Genomic DNA, 24220 nt, shown 5'->3' with positions numbered 1-24220 from the left:
TAGAGGTACATAAATTTTTGGAAAATTGACCTTTACAAGGTCTACAATACATCAAGATAACAATCCGACAGCATAACGACCCTCCGAATAGTGTAATCACTTAGACGTAGGGTCGGTCCTACATAAAGATAAAAGAAAGGGGGTAGCACTAACGCATACCCAAACATCAAGTCTATCATAGCTGGTGAGTAGGATAGATCTTACTCACGTCGAGTAGTCCCCTGCGATGCCTGGGATGAAGTAGAGGCGCCCTGGAGCTCAGCCAATCGACGCTCGGCTACCAACACTCTCTCCTCAAGAGCAGCATGTCTCTCCTCATATTCCCTTACCTCCGCTCGTGCGGTAGTAAGGTCCTCGATGAGTCGATCCATAGGGTAGTAATCCTTCTCGAGGTCTCGAGTGCGTGCGGTCGTGACCTCTACGGAAGCTCTCATCTCCATAACTCGGTTGGGTGTCATCTGAGCCTGATCTCCAATGTCTGAAATCCTCCAGACCATGACAGGAAGGGCTCGGTCAGCGGGTCCTCCATGGCGAAGGTCATAAAATCCTCTCTCCATCCCAAAAGGTGGGTGTTGCCCCTGATGACGGCTCCATCTCTCAAGGTCATATGCCTAGGGGGCGTAGGGCCATTATAGCCCCATCGATGTCATGGTACCCTAGCCATGTAGGGATGATCGATGACTTTGGACTCCATGTCCGACTCATCCTCCTTCTCCTCCTCTTCTTCCTCTACTTCCTCTTCAACTTCTTCCTCCGACTCATCATCCAGGATCTCCTTAGGATCCTCCATAATCCATCCTGTGTTCCCCTGGTTGGGGAAATAAGGATCTCCAGGGTGGTGAAAACCTGCCATGGCGTTTGTACGAGAATATAAGCACAAGAAAATATATGAAAGGTTTATAAAATGCCAAAATACTCCTATAGTAATTTATGTCTTTATGTTTTGTTCTTAGATCCTTTTGGTTTAAAGTTGGTAAGTTTTAGATTTGTTGTCCACCTCGACCACCCCTAAACACATGTTGGTCATATCTTGAATAAATATAGTTGATCCAACTATATTTACCCTAGGTATGATTACATAATTGTCTAAGTTTAATCGTGATGTCCAACTCTTCTAAATACTTCTTATTATAACATTATTTTCTAATATGCATGTATGTATGTACACTTTTATAAAATACTTATATTTTTAAAGTATACTTTTAGTCAGAGTGTTTTAGTCCCATTATATTTATAGTTGTATATCTTTTATGGTTAGATATACTAGTTCACTATAAACAATGCTCTGATACCAATCTGTCAAACCCCCGAACCAGGACGGCGGAAACGTCCGGGGGCGGATGACGTCATTGTATAGTATCATAACAGTTGAATATAAATGAAACATAGCAACCCATTCAACATACATTGAGAATACAATCTTACATTGTTTACATATTGTATTTGTTCATAAGTTACACAAAAGTGACAAAAAAGTAAAAGCTCCAAAATGCAGCAATCCAATTCTCAAGACTTAGGTACCTGCTTATTGGTTCCCTGAGAATACAAGTGATTTTGAAAAATGTCAACATTGAATGTTGGTGAGTTCATAAGCATATTTGTATGAAAATATTTGTATTTGCTTTGTTTAAACATGGTATGTATATCTCCAGAAAATCTGATATTTCCTATAAAAATGAGTTGTGAGTCTTACATCACAGCCTAAAAATGTATGCATGCATGTTATTTGATAATTTTCTTTGTAATTGTAAAATGTATGTTCCCAGAAAATCCTATATTTTCTGTAGTATGAAAACTGTAGTCTTAAACCCTAGGACTAGAAATGTAAACAATAATGTACTGAAATGTAGTATGCAGTTTTATATTTTAATAAAATCGGTGAAGTGTAAGCTTCTCGTAAACCAAGATAGTATTGTTAATCCTTAAGTGAGTTATTATAACCATGCTAAATGTGACTGTTATGCATGTACAACGTTCTTCAGGCGTCGAAATCGGTAAAATATTTGTCACCCTAGACTGACCCGTCTAGCTGTAGCGAACAGCTCAGGTGTGGAGCTGTCAATCCCCGTATAGATCTATACACAACTATCTCGCTCTCCCTCTAGGAGACTCTGGTTATAATGCATGACGTAAAATGTACGCTAGGTAGGTACGGTGAAGTGAATGTCTCACTAGAGCATTAACGGATTTACGCGAACAACGACTCCCTTTTATTGTATAACGACATGATTTCACTATTTGAAAACTGATGACAGTTGTTTTATGACACGCATTTTATGAATTTCATGACATATGTTTTATGACATGTGTCTTATGACACGCGAACTATATTGTCATCAATTGGTTTTGTATACCATTTTGTGTAAACTATTTAGAACACTTTATATAAATGGTCAATAGTGAATATGTCTATTAGTAATATATGTTGGAAAAATAGCATAATATTCTTGTGTTTAACCCCATCAAAATAGTGACGCCAAACCCGAATTCTTATAGGGTTTTCGGCCTTTATGGGCTAATCCAAGGAGTTTTTGGTTTTTGTTGGGCTAAGTCCATGGGTTTTCGGTTTCCATATGGCCCAAGGAATTGGGTTTTCGGCCTAAGGTTAATTTAGGTCGAGAACTTTATGCAAAGGCCCAAATATTGGTTTTTGTTTAGCTATTAGATTAAACTTGGGCTTATAAGAGGCTATTACAACTTGATTCTAAGTGTAAGCATATAAGTACTCATATAACATTGTCATTTTGTATTTACAATAATCCATTTTAACAAGGTTACATAGAGAATTTGTTTGCACATGAATAAAGTCTTGGCCCTAAGTTTGCTAGTTGTGACAAGTAATGGATGGACCATGTTGATATAGTTCTGAATAGATAGGATTCTATTAAGAATGGATTGTCATATGGTAATTATGGAAATGATTCCATAATGGGAGTTGGATATTGAGATCTATGTGTGAGTTAGAAACTTTTATGTAAGAAGGATGTTCAAGGAATGTACCTTGAATGTGAGACTTCATTTCCAGGGAATTGTCCTGTAACAATCCCCAATGGAATGCTTTTTAATATTGTTGACCAAGTCTCTATGACTTTGGAGCCTCAAAATTACAAAAGGACCATTGCATAAAAGGTTAGACTCTAACACATTCTATTAGTGGAAAGAATTTTGTATTCTTACACTTGTAAGGATTCGGAAATTGAGAAATGAGCATCATTGGAAATGAGTTCAATTTATCTATTTCACAAAATAAGGACGATAGATAAACGTAGTGTGCATGCTTGGAGCATGGGATGAGTATTGTTTTAATTCAAGTATTGAGTTGATTAGTCGAAACAGTAAACAATGAATAAGGTCTAATTAATACGGTGATTAAATAATAAGTGTTTTATTTATATTCAAAAGTTTTGAGACCATATTGGATTAGATTATTCTTGTGTTTCACTTCGCATGTTTTACTTCCCGAATAATAAGATTATTCAAGCATCCACAGTCGATCATACTTTGGAAGTAAGTAATAAGGTAAGACTATCATGAATCTGATTGTAGATTGTCTAAGTGCTTAGACATAGCACAATTTTGCTACAATGTTCATGAGTACTCCTGAAATAGGATTTGAGTATTAGATTAAACCCACACTCATTTGAATCACTTCATCGATTTTATCACGAGTGACCGTGAGACGATAATATCTTATATTCTTGAAACGGAGACATATAGTTGTTGTTTACAAGTCGGTCATGCATTGATAGTACATAAACACATCAGTAACTTGATGTTATAAAACATATTGTTGTGTGTGATTTGATGAGTAAATAGTACAAGAATATAAGTCGAAGTTTAACCGTTCCTTTTACCCTTAATGGGATAAAAGCGATATATGTGGGCCCCTCGATGATTTAGTGATGACATCCTAAGCGCTTAGCCAAGCCTGGACTAAGTTGATGTGTTCAATTGTAGTCTGAAGTTAGTCGTCATAAATCGGAAATCGGGAAACAACACATCGACAGCGGCTTTTGAAAGCTACGATTGCTAGTCAGATTCTGAAGTCATACTTGCAATAATAGTTAGTAGACTTATCCAAGTGGGAGACAGTTGGATTAGGTGTCTAAGCCCATAACTATATTTGGTATGTACTTGATTTAATTATGAGCATGGTTCTTTTGGGTTGCCTTCACTCATGCAACTTGATAGGATGACAAGTGGAGAGAGAGTAGGATTTATTATATGAATAATAAATCGGTACTCAATATGATTTTATTAATATATTACTGATGGGTTTTGAGCATTCTAACACTCCTAAGTGTACATGCAACCCTAGAAAACCTTGGATCTATGTTTGTCTAAAATACATGCAAAATACTTTTTCCAAGGTTCATAAACCTATCTAGCATACATGGGGAACTTTAAGCATAAAAGATGGCTAGAATTACATACCTTGTAGTTTTTATGATTCCTTGAAAACCTTGAGAGCCTAGCACCCCAAGTGTGATGCCTCAAATGTTTCACACAACACCAAATGCTTTGGAATAACTTTAGAGAATGTATAACACTTGTAAAATCGGCTTGCCCTCTCTTGTTCTTAGTGTGTAGCCGATTTTGGTGAGTATGATGTCCTTATATAGTGTGTCACATCTAGGGTTACACCATGTAAACCCTAATGTGACATGACTCTTCATTTCCATGACCCATGGGTTTGTAACTCCCATGGAGCCTCCATGGAGCATCTTATGGGTTTAACCCAACTTGATAATCCATGGAGCCTTTTAGCCCACTATACAAGTTATGGATGATTTACATAATCAACCCATATATTTAATTAGTCATCTTTTGATCACTTAAGTAATCCCAAATTAATTCTTGATCAATACTAATTAAATAATACTATTAATATTTTAGAACTTATAATATATTATAAACGACAAGTGTTATTTCTCTCATTTAGTATATCCAAATGCATGATGCCATGCAACCCAAATGGACCATGTCGGGTCGGGTCAAGTACATACGAGAAATAGTTATGGACTTAGACACCTTATCCAACAGTCTCCCACTTGGATAAGTCTAATAACAATAACTGCAAGTATGACTTCAGGAACCGATCAGCAATCGTAGCTCTTTTCAAGGTCTCTCGGAACTGAGAAGATGATGATACGCCATTTCAGATAAATGATCATATAATCCTCTGTTCTAGATATCAGTCGGACAAATACATGGAACAATGTCTTACTTTTGTCTAGCAGTTTGTTTCCCGATTTCCGATTTGTTTGAAATAGAACTTAATTGAACACATCAACTTAGTTCTGATCGAGCCTGGTACATAGATCAAAACAAAATCATCGAGGGGCCCAGATATCGCTTCTAATCCAAGAAGGAACAGATAAACTTCGACTCATATGCTTGTTCTACTACTTGTTAAATCATACACAAACACACGTTTTATAACATCGAGTTACCAATGCGTTTTCGCATGATCAATGTATAACCAACTCATAGACAACAAGACATATCTCTAGGTTTGAAGACTTATATGATATTACTGTCTCGCGATCACTTGAGATAAATTCCATGAAGTGATACCAGCGAGCGTGGGTTGAATCCAATACTCAGAACTTATGAGCACTCATGAGTGTTGAGGTCATGTCCAACATCTTAGACCTCTACAACCAACTCATGACAGTCTTAATTCATATCTACTTCCGACATATGACCGATTGTGGATAATTTGAATAATATGTAAAACACAACATAAATATTCTGGAAGTCAAAACATGCAAAAGAAATAATAGTAAACGATTGACAAAAGATAGCAACACTTTACTCATAAATAAACACAACTTTTATTCATAATCAAATGTCAATTACACTTTACAATTTTCAAAAACTATCTAACTACTAAAACTAATATCATCCTTCAGCCCTATGCTCCTTGCGTGCTGGAGATGCTTAACCCTACCCAGTCCCTTCGTGAAGGGATCTGTCGGGTTCTCATCAGATGATACCCTATTTGCCATGAGGAGTCCTTCTTCTATTCGATGTCTGATGAAATGATATTTTCTGTCAATGTGTCTGGATCTCCCGTGATCCCTTGGTTCCTTTGCTAAGGCAACAACACTTTCACTATCACAGAAAATTTCTATGGGCTCCTTTATAGCTGGTACAACTCCAAGGTCTCCAATGAAGTTCTTTAGCCATATCGCCTCTTTTGCTGCCTCGCTTGCCGCTATATACTCTGATTCGCAAGTCGAATCTGCCACTGTCTCCTGCTTGGAACTTTTCCAAGAAATTGCTCCTCCGTTTAAGGTAAAGACCCAGCCCGACTGAGAGTGGAAATTATCCCTATCAGTCTGGAAACTAGCATCACTATACCCTACAACTCTCAAGTCATCACTCCCACCAAGGGTAAGGACCCAGTCCTTAGTCCTCCGCAGGTACTTGAGAATGTTCATCGCCGTCCCATGAGCCTTACCAGGGCTCCCCTGATATCTACTAACCATGCTTAAAGCAAAGGCTACATCAGGACAAGTGCAGGTCATAGCATACATGATCGAACCTACTGCAGAAGCATAAGGTACTCGACTCATTTCTGCTATCTCAACCTCGGTACTTGGGCTCTGAGTCTTACTCAATCTTGCGTTACTATGGATGGGTAACTCTCCTTTCATGGAATCTTGCATGCTGAATCTCTTCAGCACTTTATCCAAGTATGTACTCTGACTAAGTCCAATTAGTCTTTTACTCCGGTCTCTCAGAATCCTTATCCCTAGAATATAGGCAGCTTCTCCTAGGTCCTTCATAGCGAAACACTTCCCAAGCCAGGACTTCACTTCCTGCAAGGTTGGGATGTCATTTCCTATGAGTAGTATGTCATCCACATACAATACCAAAAAGCTAACTATATTCCCACTAGCCTTGACATATACACAAGATTCATCTTCACTCCTCGAAAAGCCAAACTCTTTGACTTTCTCATCAAAGCAAAGATTCCATCTGCGAGGTGCTTGCTTTAATCCATAATTGGATTTCTCAAGCTTACACACTCTGTTAGGGTTCTCTGTACTGACAAAACCCTCTGGCTGATTCATGTAAACATCCTCAGCCAACTTCCCATTGAAGAAATCGGTTTTGACATCCATTTGCCATATTTCATAGTCATGAAATGCAGCAATGGCTAACAACACCCTAATAGACTTAATCTTGGCTACTGGTGAAAAGGTCTCATCATAATCAACTCCTGGAGTTTGAGAAAAGCCTTTTGCCACCAGTCGTGCCTTATTAGTGTGTACATTGCCATCCATGTCGGTCTTCTTCTTGAACATCCATTTGCACCCTACTGTCTTACGACCTGGTACATTGTCAACCAAGTTCCAAACTTGATTGTCATACATGGACTGTATCTCGCTGTCCATTGCCTCTTTCCATTTGGCAGACTCGGGGCCTGCCATGGCTTCTGCATAGCTGTTAGGTTCATCCAGACTTACGAGTTTTTCATCAATGATAAGTGTCTCACCTTCCGCAGTAATATGGAAACCATAGTAATGCTCAGGTGCATTCCTAACCCTTGTGGAATGCCTCAGAGGTACAGACAAGTCAATTGGATCAACAGGAGTTTCCTCCTCAAGTTGACTGCTAGGGTTTGAGGTTCCTTCACCACTTAACTCTTGAAGTTCTTCAAGGTCAATTTGCTTCCCACTTTTTCCTTGGCTTATGAACTCTCTCTCTCTCGATAGACACCCCTTCTTGCTACAAAGACCACATTCTCACTGGGTCTGTAGAAAATATAACCAAAGGATTTCTGTGGGTAGCCGATGAAAATACACCTCTCACTTCCAGGTTCGAGCTTATCGTGAGTCTCGCGTCTCACGAAAGCTTTGCAACCCCAAATCTTGATGTGGGCTAGACTAGGAACTTTTCCAGTCCACATCTCGTGAGGTGTTTTGGCAACCTTCTTTGTAGGGACCAGATTAAGGATATGGGCGGCAGTCTCTAAGGAATACCCCCAGAATGAGATTGGTAGTGTAGCTCGACTCATCATGGAACGAGCCATGTCCAACAAGGTTCGATTATACCTCTCAGCTACACCATTCAACTGTGGTGTGGAGGTGTCAATTGTGAGACAACCCCACATTCCCTAAGATAGTCGAGGAACTCAGTACAAAGATACTCACCACCGCGATCGGATCGAAGCATCTTAATGTTCCTGCCCAATTGATTCTCGACTTCCTGTTTAAACTCTTTAAACCTTTCGAAAGTCTCTGACTTATTCTTGATTAATTAGACATATCCATATCTACTATAATCATCTGTAAAAGTCACATAATAACGATTAGCATCCCTTGTGGCAGTTTTGAAGGGTCCACACACATCTGTGTGCACTAGATCCAACAAACCTTCACCCCTAGCACAAGAACCTGTGAAGGGTGACTTTGTTATTTTTCCAAGTAAACATGATTCACAACTATCATCTGACTTTAGGTCAAATGACTCCAAGACTCCATCCTTTTGGAGTTGGCCTATGCGTTTCTTGCTTACATGTCCAAGACGACAATGCCATAATGATGCTTTATCCAAGTTATTATCATTAGTAGAATCAATACACAACACATTATTTCCTAAATTATCTACAACAGACACAGCTTCATACACACCATCATAAGGTAATGCTTTAAAATAAAACACATTATTAAAGAAAGCATTATTCCACCAACTTCATTATCAAAAGAAAAGGTAAAACCTTGTTTGTACAAAGCATGAAAGGAAATAACATTTCTTGCCATTTAAGGCGAATAACAACATTTATTCAAATCTAAAGTAAACCCACTACTTAGCAACAAAGTATAAACTCCAATCTTGGTGACAGTTGAAACTTTCCTATTCCCCATGATCAAGTTTATCTTTCCATGCTCCACATTCTCACTTCTTCTTAGTCCCTGCAAATCAGAACAAATATGAATACCACAACCGGTATCAAGGACCCAAGAGTTAGAATAAGGTGAGTTATTAGATAATATAGTGTAAATACCTGCATGGTTGGGTTTCACTTTCCCATCCTTCAAATCTTTCTGGTACTTCGGGCAGTTCCGCTTCCAGTGTGCCTTTTCATGGCAATAGAAGCATTCAGCCTCTTTTGGGTCAGCAGAAGGAGTGACGAAACCTTTCTTGGTTCCGCTTGAAGAGGAGCCATCAAGGGTCTTACCCTTGGTACCCTTCGAAGGGTTCTTCCTCTTCTTCCCTCTACCTTTCCCGATTTCCAGGACAGGTGCGGAGTTTGGAGTAGGAGTAGAAGTGGTAACAACCGACTTACCTTTAAGACCTAATTCTGTAGACTTTTGGAGTCCCTGAAGTTTGTTGAGGGTGACTTCTTCCTTGTTCATGTGGTATGTCATGCGGAATTGATCATAACACGATGGTAAGAAGTGCAAAATGATATCTATTGCTAACTCCTTTGGGAAGTTCACATTCAGCTTCATCAAACGGTCCACATACCTCTGCATTTTCTGCATGTCGCTTGTGATGGGTTCACCATCTTTCATTCGGGTTGTTATCATAGAGGAGATTATTTCATATCGCTCTTGATGAGCACTCTGATGGTAGCGGTCCATCAAATCTTGGTGCATCTCAAAAGGATAGTAGTCCTCATAGGACTTTTGGAGCTCGGCTGTCATAGTGTCCATCATGATGCATGCCACTTTGGTAGCATCTCTTTCATCTGCCTCATATTCAGCAAACTCCTCAGGAGTAGCAGTTGGCTCGGGTACCTTAAGCTCCTTGTGGAGAACATATTCTTTGTTCTCGTATCGAGTGACCATCCTGATGTTTCTGATCCAATCAGTAAAGTTGGATCCATCAAAGATGACTCTCCCACAAAGGTTCATGAGAGAGAAGGAGCCGGTAGGGTTTGAGCCAGCAGCAGCATTGTTGGAAGACATCTGAAAAAGAAGAAAAGACAAGTTTAGTTTAGATATAAGGATAGTCCTTAATAAAATACCCAAATGTAATATTAAGGCTAGGATCCAATCACAATATATTATAACTTAGAAGAGAGATGTCGTAATCTAAGCTAAAACATATTTGAAAGGTAGGTGAATGACGATTCACCAATTTCCACCATGAAAATGAAATATAAATTATTAGGTTTTATTTGGTTTTTAGAAACTCTTAGATTCTTTTGAGATTCATTGAACCTTTTCCAATGGCATGTTTCAATCTCGAGTGTGCCCTTCATGTTTTGTGACTGGGATACCGATGATCACAAAACAAGGTGTGAAGTAACCATGCAAATTACTTGGTACCCTTAATGTTTTTCACTTAATCGATGTGCCGGTAAACCACACGCGCTCCACCGACCTATGAAAAACCTTAAGTCACCCTTTGCCTACCTTGTTAAGTCCAAGTTAGTGTGCCGATTAACCATACATGCTCCACCAACGACTTAATCAAAGTGCAAAGTGTAATTTCATGGGTTAGCACCTTATTCACATTTTCCTAAAGTAACTAAGATTGGGAATTTATAAAACAGTTAGTTACTTTATAATAATCATTATACTTTTAATGAGAATTTTAAGTCATTGTCCTACCCGTTCGGCTAACGACCCTCCACCAGTCACGGAAGCGGTGGGTGAGAATGGACACCCATTAAGCTGCCATTTTATAGGCAACAACCTTATACCCCCCTTATAGACCGGCTTCGTGAATGAGGCCTACTAATGGTAAAACGACTTGATCTTATATATATATATATATATATATATATATATATATATATATATATATATATATATATATATATATATTATTAAACTTATAATATTATAAAGTATAAGGGTAGAATTTTAACTTTTAAAATTCTAAGGATTTGAACTAAAGTTTACTAGGTGACTTTACATGTTCCAAAACTTGAGTGCAAGTTTTGTAACTTTACAAAACCTTTCAATTCATAACTTATGAGTTATTAAAATTAAGGCTCTTCATTTTGTAACTTATGTGTTCTTTTAATGGAATTAATACAAAGTGGCTTTTGGTTATCCATAACTTGAGGACAAGTTATGGACTCCATTAAAACACATAATGATCATGAATTAAACATTAAACAAGTAATTCCTATGATCTATCATGAACTTATAAGAATATGAATAGTCATATCAAAATTTCCAGGAACATATGAACACATATAATCATGTAATTTTGATATTAGCCATTGTAAATGGATTAGAACAACCATTACACCATCTAAAATAAGTTTTATAACACCAAAACAGTTTAGGGTAATGTTTCTAGTCCATTTCCAGCAGCACAAATCGAATTTCTGCATTCTGCCTGGCCAACTCGTCGAGTGCACGAACTGACTCGCCGAGTTGGTTGCATTTTCACTTGGACTCGTAGAGTCCCCCCATGGACTCGTCGAGTCCCCTGTGCAGACAGCTAAAAAATTCAATTTTTAACACTATTTTGCATCAAGTATTAACAAACAAGCCTAGGCTCTGATACCACTGATGGGTTTTGAGCATTCTAACACTCCTAAGTGTACATGCAACCCTAGAAAACCTTGGATCTATGTTTGTCTAAAATAAATGCAAAATACTTTTTCTAAGGTTCATAAACCTATCTAGCATACATGGGGAACTTTAAACATAAAAGATGGCTAGAATTACATACCTTGTAGTTGTTATGATTCCTTGAAAACCTTGAGAGCCTAGCACCCCAAGTGTGATGCCTCAAATGTTTCACACAACACCAAATGCTTTGGAATAACTTTAGAGAATGTATAACACTTGTAAAATCGGCTTGCCCTCTCTTGTTCTTAGTGTGTAGCCGATTTTGGTGAGTATGATGTCCTTATATAGTGTGTCACATATAGGGTTACACCATGTAAACCCTAATGTGACATGACTCTTCATTTCCATGACCCATGGGTTTGTAACTCCCATGGAGCCTCCATGGAGCATCTTATGGGTTTAACCCAACTTGATAATCCATGGAGCCTTTTAGCCCACTATACAAGTTATGGATGATTTACATAATCAACCCATATATTTAATTAATCATCTTTTGATCACTTAATTAATCCCAAATTAATTCTTGATCAATACTAATTAAATAATACTATTAATATATTAGAACTTATAATATATTAATAAACCACACGTGTTATTTCTCTCATTTAGTCTATCCAAATGCATGATGTCATGCAACCCAAATGGACCATGCCGGGTCGGGTCAAGTACATACCAGAAATAGTTATGGACTTAGACACCTTATCCAACAATTACAAGATTAATATATTATTTGGAAACCATATTATTAATTAGTAATTAATCACAAAATAATTTGATATTAATTTTGGGATTAAAGGAATTGATTAATAATGGAGGGGCTATTTTGCAAATCATTGATATTGTAAAACTGGGCCTAGGGACTTCTTGATGGTAGTGGACGAAATTTATAGCTTGGGCTTATAAGATTTCGTCTGAGGCATCTTATTGAGGTCCATAGGTTGCTTTGGGCTTAAGTTAGGAACTAGGGTTTCCATATTCAAGTCCAGCTTCAAGACTAAGCAACCTAGCCATATATAAACCCTCAAACCCCAGGATTTTCGGATCTAAGCATATAATACTTACCCTGGCCGAAAATCATTGTCTCTCCAAGTCATTCTTTGTATTGGGTGTTTGTGACTCTATTAGAGGTGAAACACTTGGGGCACTAGGCTTTCAGAAGTCAAGATCTAGCAAGGATTGTTCTTGTTATTACAATATAACAAGTGAGGTAATCTTCCAACCCTTTTATATATATGAATTTCGAAATTATGTATGCTAGATCTAAGGTTTTGCTTTGGATAATTAGTTTGCATGTATAACTTGAGAAAACCTAGATCCAAAGCATTAGGGTTGCATGTGCACCATAGGAATGTTGTAATTCTCAAAACCCATCAATTGTAGGCCCTGCGAGGAGGTCCAGTCATGCTGAAGGATCGGTTATGCATGTTCTTGTTTGATATGTTGTATGTGGTGGTACTTTGGGAGAAGTCACTAAGTTTTGTCTTACGGATTTTAGTTGTTGTTTCAGGTACTTTTCATGATCGCGGGAAGGCGAAGGCGTGACCATACACATCCTCTGTTTATGGATAAAAAATTTGGAAACAATGATTTTGTAAACATTTTATGAATATGGGTTGTTTTTAAAAGTTTAAATTTGTTGTTGTTTTTGGGATGTTACAAGTTGGTATCAGAGCCTTGGTTTGAGTGAATTGCAGGAACACTTGTGTGAATCCAATCTCAATTAAAGAAATAAAAAGGTTTTAAAAATGATTTTCAAATAATCAAGAGAGGATGCAATGTGTACGATCAGTCGGAGCCAGTAAGTAGACCCCAAATTACCATACTGTTATTTGATATTGTGATATGTTAGAACAACATGCTAGTGATAGGCAAGGGATCTTTAGGAATTCAATGATTGAATTGCCTGATTATATGATCTATGGTTTTCCTTATATGAAATTGATATCATTACTGTAGTTGCTTAGTGTATGCATCAAAATTATACATAACTAAGATCTTATAGCATGAGAATGTTTGATTTAGCCTTATTTCTTGTTCCTTGTTTGGTGGTGGGCTTAGGGTAGAACCAACTATTTTACTGTCTATAGGATCCAGTGTTATGTATGATTAGCATACACGAGTGTTGTAGGGTTGGTGGAAGTTTCATGGATGAGCTATGTGGGGTCAGCCGACCAGTCGAGGAAAGTCTATCCTTTCTCTAGGAAATGAGAATAGGGTGTATGTGTATTTCCATGAGTGTCGTTAGGTTGGTTATGATAATCCTCTGAGACAAATACGGGTAGGTGAAAAAGGTGGTATGGGCCCGTACTACTGGAAACACTAGACTCGTACGCGTAGTAGGGAAATTACAACCCCTAGGGCTTTTTCGGGAGTTGGTTCCCATGATATGACATGCATTTATCTGATATCTACCTGGTTTATTTTCAGTATGGTGGTTACGAGGTAATTTGAGTCCGGATCCGAATCAGAAGTCGGGACAGGTGGCCAGGATGGGCCTGGATTGATTGAGGATCGGGTTAGAGAGATCATTTGGGAGGAGGTTGTTTCTATTGTCTGGGAGTAGATACCGGAGCTATTTGGTTCTATCAAGACTACTATGATGGAGTTCTTTGACAACCGGTATGATGTACTTTCATAGACTGCTGCTGTTGCAGCTACCGCAACCGTTGCTGTCGTGGGGATTGGCGCTGGGAGAGCCTTCGAGTACCGGGACTTCAACAATACGAATCCCCCGGTATTTGACGGAGTTCAGGATCTGATCATAGCCACGAGGTGGCTGTCGGACGTCGAGGGATGTTTCTTTACGTGCTCTTGCCCAGCTGACCAGAAGGTCAAGTGCGCTCTGAACCTTCTTCGGTCCGGAGCAAAGGATTGGTGGAGGTTGGTTACTAGTTCATACACCCCAGAGCATCGAGCTGCAATTTCATGGGAGTAGTTCTCTAATATGGTCCGCTCAAGATATGTTCCTTTGGTAGAGCAGGAGAGGCTAGCCCAGGAGTACTTAGATTTGAGGCATGGGACCGAGTCGGTAAAGGAGATCACCAAGATGTTTATAGAGAGATATATGTTTTGCCCTGAGTTTGCTGCTCAAGACGGACATCCGCCATTTCATATCTACTCAGCGCTATGGATCACTCTTTGATTTTCAGGAGGCCACGAGATTGAGATGGAGCTCCAGACGAGGGAGTAGAGGTAGGCCATGGCGCAGTCACAGCCTACGCCGAAGCGGTTCAAGGTATAGACACTGACACTGATAGTAGGAAAGCGTAATCGTTCTAACTTCTCAGTACACACATCCATTTTCAAGATATAGACACTGACACTGACTCCCTCCTATAACTTGTATCCCACTAGGGATTTGATACCCTTTTATGTCTCTTTTTATGAAAATCCTAGATATAGTATTGAAACTAACACCATCTCCATCTATTTCTCTTTGCCTCTTTTTCCATCATGCTTTGTTTTTTATATGTTCATCTTATTTATTTTGTTTTTATTATTATAGAGTTGTTCATCTTCAAGTTTTTTAGTTGCAGATCCATTCGAAAACCATAGACCTAACACAACTAAGCTACATTTTTAGTAAGATTCTATCATTTTGGATAGATATGTTCTATATTTAACATTTTCGTATGATTTGTATCATTTTTGTTTTTTTACATATCCATCGAGTGCTTCTAAATCTACAACAAACTTATATATGGGCACCTCATTTGATTCATTGAGACGTTTTCATGATCGTATCAAATAACCTTAATAGACCAATTTATACGAGCCTTATGAATATGTTCCTCAATGACATGAAGATTCTTTTCAAACTTTGAGTATGATTCTCATGTTATGAAGCTAACAAAATTTAGTTCATTCCATTGAACTTATACTTTTTGAGGATAGAGTATAGTGAAAATTTTGAAATGGACGAATTTTCTTTCATGCCATTGAGTTGGATTTTAGTGATTCAAAAAATAGTTCTTATCAAAATTAATTATCTAATTTGTATAAACCAAAATTTTTTTAATTAGAGTAAGATCCACATTTCACTCGAAAGCCTTGTCGTAATCGTAAAAATGAACTATTTAGGTAGGTAACCATTTTACCAATTTTAAAATCTATGGAATTCGTAGTTACTTTTGGGATTTATTGACATCCATTATGCCAGTTGGCATATTTAATCCATTACATGATAATCCCTACTTGGGACAAGATTTTCCTAGATCAGTAGTCTAGATAGTAAATCGATCACAAAGTAACATGTGATATCCGGACCAAGTATCTCGGGTATCACAAACACCACATCATTATCCTTAAAGTCTAGCCGACATGTTTGGCTTTTCAATTTTCCACAACATGAGAAATTTAGTTCTACCGTGTGTTTCAACATGGGAAATTTTTGTTTTTTTTTAGTTAAAACATTTTAAGATTTAAGTTGTGTAACACAAAGAGTATTTTAAACCATTTTAAAAACTCGGATATAAAACCATTTTTAAAGTTTTACAATTTTACTTGCATGTTTCATTTGTTAACTCATTAATAAAATATTGTGTTTAAATTTTTTTTAAAGAATTCATAACATTCGATCCTAGACAAAGTACAAAAATAACAAACACAACCACACAGTTTTTTTCCATGAGCTAACATGTAGAAAAACTAATTCATTTTAGGCTCCCACTAAAACGACATCACCAAGTGATACTCGGATAGACACCACTGCAAGACTTCAATTAACCTTAGTAGACCAATTTATAGGAGCCTTATGAATATGTTCCTTAATGACATGAAGATTCTTTTCTAACTTGAGTATGATTCTCATGTTATGAAGCTAACAAAATTTGGTTCATTCCATTGAGCTTATACTTTTCGAGGATAGAGTATCGTGGAAATTTTAAAATGGACGAATTTTCGTTCATGCCATTAAGTTAAATTTTAGTGATTCAAAAAATAGTTCTTATCAAAATTAATTATCCAATTTGTATAAACCAAAATTTTTTTAATAAGAGTAAGATCTATATTTCACTCGAAAGCCTTGTCGTAATCGTAAAAATGAACTATTTAGGTAGGTAACCATTTTACCAATTTTAAAATCTATGAAATTCATAGTTACTTTTGGGATTTATTGACATCCATTACGTCATTTGGCATATTTAATCCATTACATGATAATCCCTACTTGTGACGGGATTTTCGTAGATCAGAAGTCTAGATAGTAAATCGATCACAAAGAAACATGTGATATATGTACCAAGTATCTCGGGTATCACAAACGCCATCATTATCCTTAAAGTCTAGCCGACATTTTGGCTTTTCAATTTTCCACAACATGGGAAATTTAGTTCTACCGTGTGTTTCAAGATGAATAACGTCAGATTTATTTTTTTAAAACGAGTTTTTGTTTTTTTAGTTAAAACATTTTAAGATTTAAGTTGTGTAGCACAAAGAGTATTTTAAACCATTTTAAAAACTCGGTTATAAAACCATTTTTATAGTTTTACAATTTTACTTGCATGTTTCATTTGTTAACTCAATAACAAAATATTGTGTTTAAATTGTTTTAAAAGAATTTATAACATTCGATCCTAGACAAAATACAAAAATAACAAACACAACCACACAAATTTTTTTCCATGAGCTAACATGTAGAAAAACTAATTCATTGTAGGCTCCCACTAAAATCGACATCACCAAGTGATACCCGGATAGACGCCACTGCAAGACTTCAATTAACCTTAGTAGACCAATTTATAGGAGCCTTATGAGTATGTTCCTTAATGACATGAAGATTCTTTTCAAACTTGAGTATGATTCTCATGTTATGAAGCTAACAAAATTTAGTTCATTCCATTGAGCTTATACTTTTCGAGGATAAAGTATAGTGAAAATTTTGAAATGGACGAATTTTCGTTCATGCCATTGAGTTGGATTTTAGTGATTCAAAAAATAGTTCTTATCAAAATTTAATTATCCAATTTGTATAAACCAATTTTTTTTTAATACGAGTAAGATCCATATTTCACTCGAAAGCCTTGTCGTAATCGTAAAAATGAACTATTTAGGTAGGTAACCATTTTACCAATTTTAAAATCTATGATATTCGTAGTTACTTTTAGGATTTATTGACATCCATTATGCCATTTGGCATATTTAATCCAATTCATGATAATCCCTACTTGTGGCAGGATTTTCCTAGATCAGTAGTCTAGATAGTAAATCGATCACAAAGAAACATGTGATATCTGGACTTAGTATCTCGGGTATGACAAACAACACACCTTTATCCTTAAAGTCTAGCCGAAATTTTGGCTTTTCAATTTTTCACAACATGGGAAATTTAGTTCTACCGTGTGTTTCAAGATGAATAATGTCATATTTATTTTTTTAAAACGAGTTTTTGTTTTTCTAGTTAAAACATTTTAAGATTTGAGTTGTGTAACACAAAGAGTATTTTAAACCATTTTAAAAACTCGGTTATAAAACAATTTTTATAATTTTACAATTTTACTTGCGAGTTTCATTTGTTAACTCATTAACAAAATATTGTGTTTAAATTGTTTTTAAAGAATTTATAACATTCGATCCTAGGCAAAATACAAAAATAACAAAAACAACCACACAGTTTTTTTTTCATGAGCTAACATGTAGAAAAACTAATTCATTTTAGGCTCCCACTAAAATCGACATTACCAAGTGATATCCGGATAGAACCCACTCCAAGACTTCAATTAACATGACTCTAGTTAGTTGCCTTTGGTCTTTAAAATACAACTTGGTAATACATTTTTCCTATTCTACTCATATACTATTTACACAAATCTACTCTAGTAATTGAAGGTCTTTTTACCACATGTCATACTCTCATTTAAATTGACAAATATCATTTGTGGTTATTTTGAATTAATTTCTTTTCCACATGTCATTTTATGGGTTTTTCTATTTTAATAAATTTCACATAATACTTTAATATAATAATTACAATAAATATAGTAATAAATGAATATCAATTTCATTAATGAACTTAATTTCTTATTCCAAAATTCCCAAATTAAAGGTCATTAGTTTATTATGTTTATTTATTTAAATTTAAAAAATAAAAAAAATCAATTTTGATAATTCATTATTTTTCTTATTTTCTTATAAATCTAAAGTTCTTAAATGTTTAGATCTTTATATTTAATTTTTTTTTTTAATTAACTCATATAATACATGGGTCTTATACCTAATACATAGTAAATCAAAATGACGCTTAGACCGGAAATACAGGGAAAAATATATTAAACGACATATACGCATGTTGCACAAATATTTACAAACTATTTAAAAAGTAAATCAAAACTAAACATCACAGCACATAGGTCTATTGAAGAGATTTGTTATTTCATACCTAAATCGAAATACGTGTACAATATAATGGTGTGCCTAAGCCATGCTAAGCGTCAATATTTGGAGTCATTGATTAAGATTGATAAACACAAAATTGACACTTTCTTAAATGAGTGTTTGATTATGTATTTCAATTCCAACGAAAATAATTTTAATGACATAAACACATAAACACACTCCATATGTATGTAAGTATGACTCCATGTCAAAACTATCCAAATATTTATACAATCAATCAATATATATATATATATACATATATATATATATATATATATATATATATATATATAGTGAGGTTCAATAGAGAACTATAAATAACAAGGAACCAAGGAACCAATCGTGACCGTCAAAAATCATAATGATCAACGCTCAAGGAAATAGATGTACACTCATATATTGGACGCACACACACCAGATTATACCAAAAAATTCACTTCTTACCAAAAAAACTCACCTCTTTTTTTCGTTTAAAATTTTCTTTGGGCCACATTTGTTATCGAAAAAAAATCTGAATATACCGTTGTTCTCGATTTTCATCCTCTTTCCATAGAGATCCATGTTGATATATAAAAAACGAACTTTTTTTTTTTGAAAAAAAAACTCACTTCATTTTGTTAGTTTTTTCAATATTTAAGTTTATTTTTATTAAAAAAAACTAATTATACCAAAAAAATTAATTTTTTGTACTCTATTAATAAACATCAACACCGACTAAAAAAACCTTGATCAGTGTAGATTCACACTGTGAATCTAAACTGTAAATATTTCAATTTTTAACATTCACAATGTGAAAAAACTCGATCAGATTCACATTGTGAATCTGACTTACTATTATGCATACTGTGAATCTGAGAAGGTTCACAATGTGAATCTGAACGGGTTCACAATATAGATCTGAACATGTTCACAATGTGAATCTGAACTAAAATATCGTTTTGTTTTTTAACATGAATATGAATCTATGTTTAAAAAGTACCAAAAAGTATGAATTTTGATATATTTATTAATTTTTTTTTCTATAAAAAAATAGACCTTAACTTTTCAACAAAGAAAATGAAGTGGGTTTTTTTCGAAAAAAAAAAGTTCGTTTTTTATATATATCATCATGGATCTCTATGAAAAGATGATGAAAAATCGTGAACAACGGTATATTCAGTTTTTTTTTTATAAAAATCATGGCCTAAAAAAAATTTTAAACGAAAAAAAGGAAGTGAATTTTGTTATAATCCGGTGCATGTTCGTCCGTTGTAAAATTCTACAACCCTTCCTTTTGCCGTTAATCGCTTTAAATTTCGACGCTTTCGATTGGTTACTTGGTTCCTTGATTAATAATGGTTCTCTATTGAAATTATTCATGAAAATTATTTATTATTAAAATCAATGCATGTCTTGTATATACAGATAATTTGATGGTTATGTGTAAAAGACATAATGCTTAAACATTTTCACAAAAAACATATTTTGGCTGTGTTTGGCGCGCCACAGCTAGTAAACAAGTTAGCTTATTTTTCGAGCTTTTTTAAGTTGTTATGTTTGACAAGCTAAAAAGTAGCTTATGCTGGATTATAACCCAACTGTTTAAAATGCTACTTAAGTTATGTTTGCCGTACTAGCTGAAAAGATAGATGTTAGCTCAAAAGCTAGTTGATAGCTAAAAAACTAGTTGTTAAATAAAAAACTAGCTGATAATTTAAAAGCTAACGTCATAGAAAATGACGTTTGGTAAAACTAGCTTTTCACCTAGCTTTTCATATAACAACTATCATCTAAGTTTTCAGTTAACAGCTTGCTTTTCAGCTAGTACTTTAAACATAGCCTTTATGTGCAAGAATCATGTACATGTGTGTAACATCTACTTTTAAGGTATTCCCCTTTTGAGTTAATTGATTTAGATCTTAAGTTTGAGAGGTTTTGGGTGACCACGACGTGGTGGTGGAGGATCATCACGGTGCGATCACGTCATTAAGTGGATATACATTTTTGTTTACCACGGCGTGGCGAAGCATTGGTCACAACACTCTGGCGGATGGGGTTTAAAACGCTAGACACCGAGGTTTGATCCCTATTTAAAGGCTTTAATGTCTAGTGATGCCTCATTTTGCAGTCCCCACTCTCTAAGAGCGAAACCCTCCCAAACCCTATGTCACACCTCGCTAAAGCGGAAACACAAGACGTGACAGTACAACGGGTCTCATAGAAAAAGTTAAAAGACAACACCAACCATAGTTTTAAAAGCCTTACAACTTACAATAAGTTTGAACAACTTTTAAAAGTAATTACAACGTATAAAAAGAATCACACATACGAATGCTCCTACAAGTGATATGTCTCTATGTGCCACTTACTCGATGATTCCTGAAAAAGCATGTAAAATGAGCGTCAATTATAAAAATAGTTGGTGAGTTCACATGTTTACAAAAATATTGGTTTCATGAATCGTAATCAAATTTTTTATAGAAGTTTCCCTAAATAAAAGTACATTGCTAAAATGAGTAAATAAGTTTGCATAAACAAAGTTCGTTGTCATCATGAGAAATAAAGTATGTTGCCAAAATGAGATGCAAAGTTCATATTCTCATGGGAAATAAAGTTTGTTTCTAAAACGAGTAAACAATTTTCATTGCTAAAATGAGTATACAAGTTTCGTTGCTAAAATGAGAATACAAGTTTTGTTGCTAAAATGAATATATAAGTTTCGTTGCTAAAATGAGTATACAAGTTTCATATGTGCATAAAGATTCCACCCATGAGTTCACAACCCAATCCTAATGACCGAATCGTGCTCTATTGACTACTATGTGTATCACAAACATAATGAATAAAATGGTAAAATGCACTCCGTGAATCGTGCGAGTGAGGAGTTGCCTACCTCCTAATAGCGTTATCCATAATGACTATGGGCTCAAAAGAGTTAATGAGTTGTGTCAAATGATTCCAGTGACTTAACCGTGATACATGCATCATGAATTAAAGTAACATACACATACATGCAAAATATAGCAACCAAGTTTGATACGGTTCAAAATAAATGCAACGAACATAAATAATTTAGGACATGCTTTTCCACCCCATAACATTTAAAAACCGAAAATAGGGGGAGGTGTGAATACTTACAATGATGCGTGAAGGTATTTGTGATGCCTTGAACTAACTTCCCTCACGTCCTACTACCGATTCCCTACGATAAGGTTACACACTATTAAGTCTCTAGTCGAAAATCTAACACTAATATACTTAATTTCCACAATAGAATTATGCAAATATTGTGTCAAAATTAGGTCTTGTATAAGTTACAAACATTTTTCTATAAATTCAGATTTCCATTGATCAATTTGTTGAATAACAAATTTAAGTGAAAAATCTCATTTTTGGCAATGTCAATTGAAGTGTAACTATAATATTTTGGAAGGTGTTTCAAATGGTTAAATATTCAAAACTAAGTCAAATAAGTTATAAAATTTCCCAAACTTTTTATTTCAGTTTTACCTGAAGTCAAAGACATTAAAATAAATTTTCTTGAATTTTTGATTTGTCTAACTATTTTTCACCATTTTAATTTCTTTAATAATCACAAAATCATGAAAAAAAAAATAGTAAACGATCATTAAAAATTTTTAGATTTTTTGTGTGACTGTTTCACAACATCCCTAAACTGGGAAAATTATTAAATGCCACTTTTGATTAATAAACCCTGGTTTTTGCAATTTAATTATCTTTTACATCAAGAAATTCTAATTAAATAGAAAATGGTAATTAAAAAGTGTTTCATGAGTTTTAGATATGTATAGCTTTGTTTCCCATATTTAACCACTTGAATTCTCACAAATTCATGGAATAATAGTAAACAGTTAATAAAAATTATCAATATTTTCATACAACTGTTATACAATATATATATATATATATATATATATATATATATATATATATATATATATATAAGTTGGGAAAAATATCAAAAATGGTTTTCATATAGTAGAGTCTGGTTTTCATGATTTATGTGTATTAAATGAGAGAAATATAGCATAAATAGTAAAAAGATTTTATAATTCTTTAAAACTTTTGTACAATTGTTATTTGATGTATCAAAACTGGGAAAAATATCAAAATTGGTTTTTGACCAACGTAACTTGTTTTTATGATTTTTATATATTTATTCTATTAAAAATACAAATAAATATAAAACAGTTTATAAAATTTCCCAAAATTTTTATTTATGTTTAAAATGTAATAAAAGATGTTATAAGGATTCCTTGTGATTTTTAGAATATTTTAACTATTTTTCATTTATTTATTCTCATAAATAGGCATTAATTCATGAAAATTTACTAAACAGTAAGTAAAATTCACCAAACTTTTTATTTATGAATAATATGTAATAAAAGATATTATGGTGAAGTTTTATAATTTTTGGGTGAGTGTAACTAGTTTTCATCAGTTTAATCCCTTAAACATTCATTAAATCGGGAAAAATAATACATTTTCACGTAAAATCTATACAAATTGTTCATGAAGTCTTTATGATGTGCAGAAGATGGTAAAATTATTAAATATGGTTTTCGACATTCATAACTATATTTTACTATTTATTTCTATTCAACAAAAATAAATACGAAATCAACCGAAAACAGTCATAGAAATGCATGCAACTTCACAGAACGTATTTTTTCAGTTTATAGGTCGTATAAGAAATTTCCTAGAATTTATTAACCATAAAAAGTATTTTATATGAATTATTAATTACAATAAATCTAGAAAAACTAGTTGTTTTCTGAAAATTTCCATATTGTCTTATTTTGTTGTTTGGATTCTGGGAAAAATCGGATTTGATCAGAAAAGAAGTTTTAGATAGTTATTTGTGAATAAATCTTTTATGACATATTTGAAAGCTTTTTAACAACATACTTTGATCATCTAGCATCTAAGCTTGAAGATCATCACATGCATGTTGGTTTGAAGACCATGCATGAGTTTGAAATGTTGAAAAGTCATTTTTGAAAGAAAACTCATGGTGCATGTGGAGATTTTCCACCAAAACTTGTAGAAAAGTGCATTATCTTGATTTTAACTTAGGTTTTGGTCATGGGACTTCACCATTTGCAACATGCATGTTGTTTTTTGGGTGAAATACTACCACCATCATCATAAAAATCATGGTTATGAACATATGATTCATAATCCATCCATAGAATGGTGTAGAAGTAGAAAAATATGCATGAAAACACAAAGTTATGAAGGAAAAGTGAAGGGAAAATGAAGGTTTTTGTGATTACCTCAAGAACAACACTTGA

The sequence above is a fragment of the Lactuca virosa genome, chromosome 5, assembly GCF_052849685.1.
Source record: "Lactuca virosa cultivar CGN04683 chromosome 5, Lactuca_virosa_CGN04683_v6, whole genome shotgun sequence".
In the NCBI taxonomy this organism is placed as follows: Eukaryota; Viridiplantae; Streptophyta; class Magnoliopsida; order Asterales; family Asteraceae; genus Lactuca; species Lactuca virosa.
The sequence above is the reverse complement of the archived record's forward strand: the minus strand, read 5'-3'. Positions refer to the sequence as shown.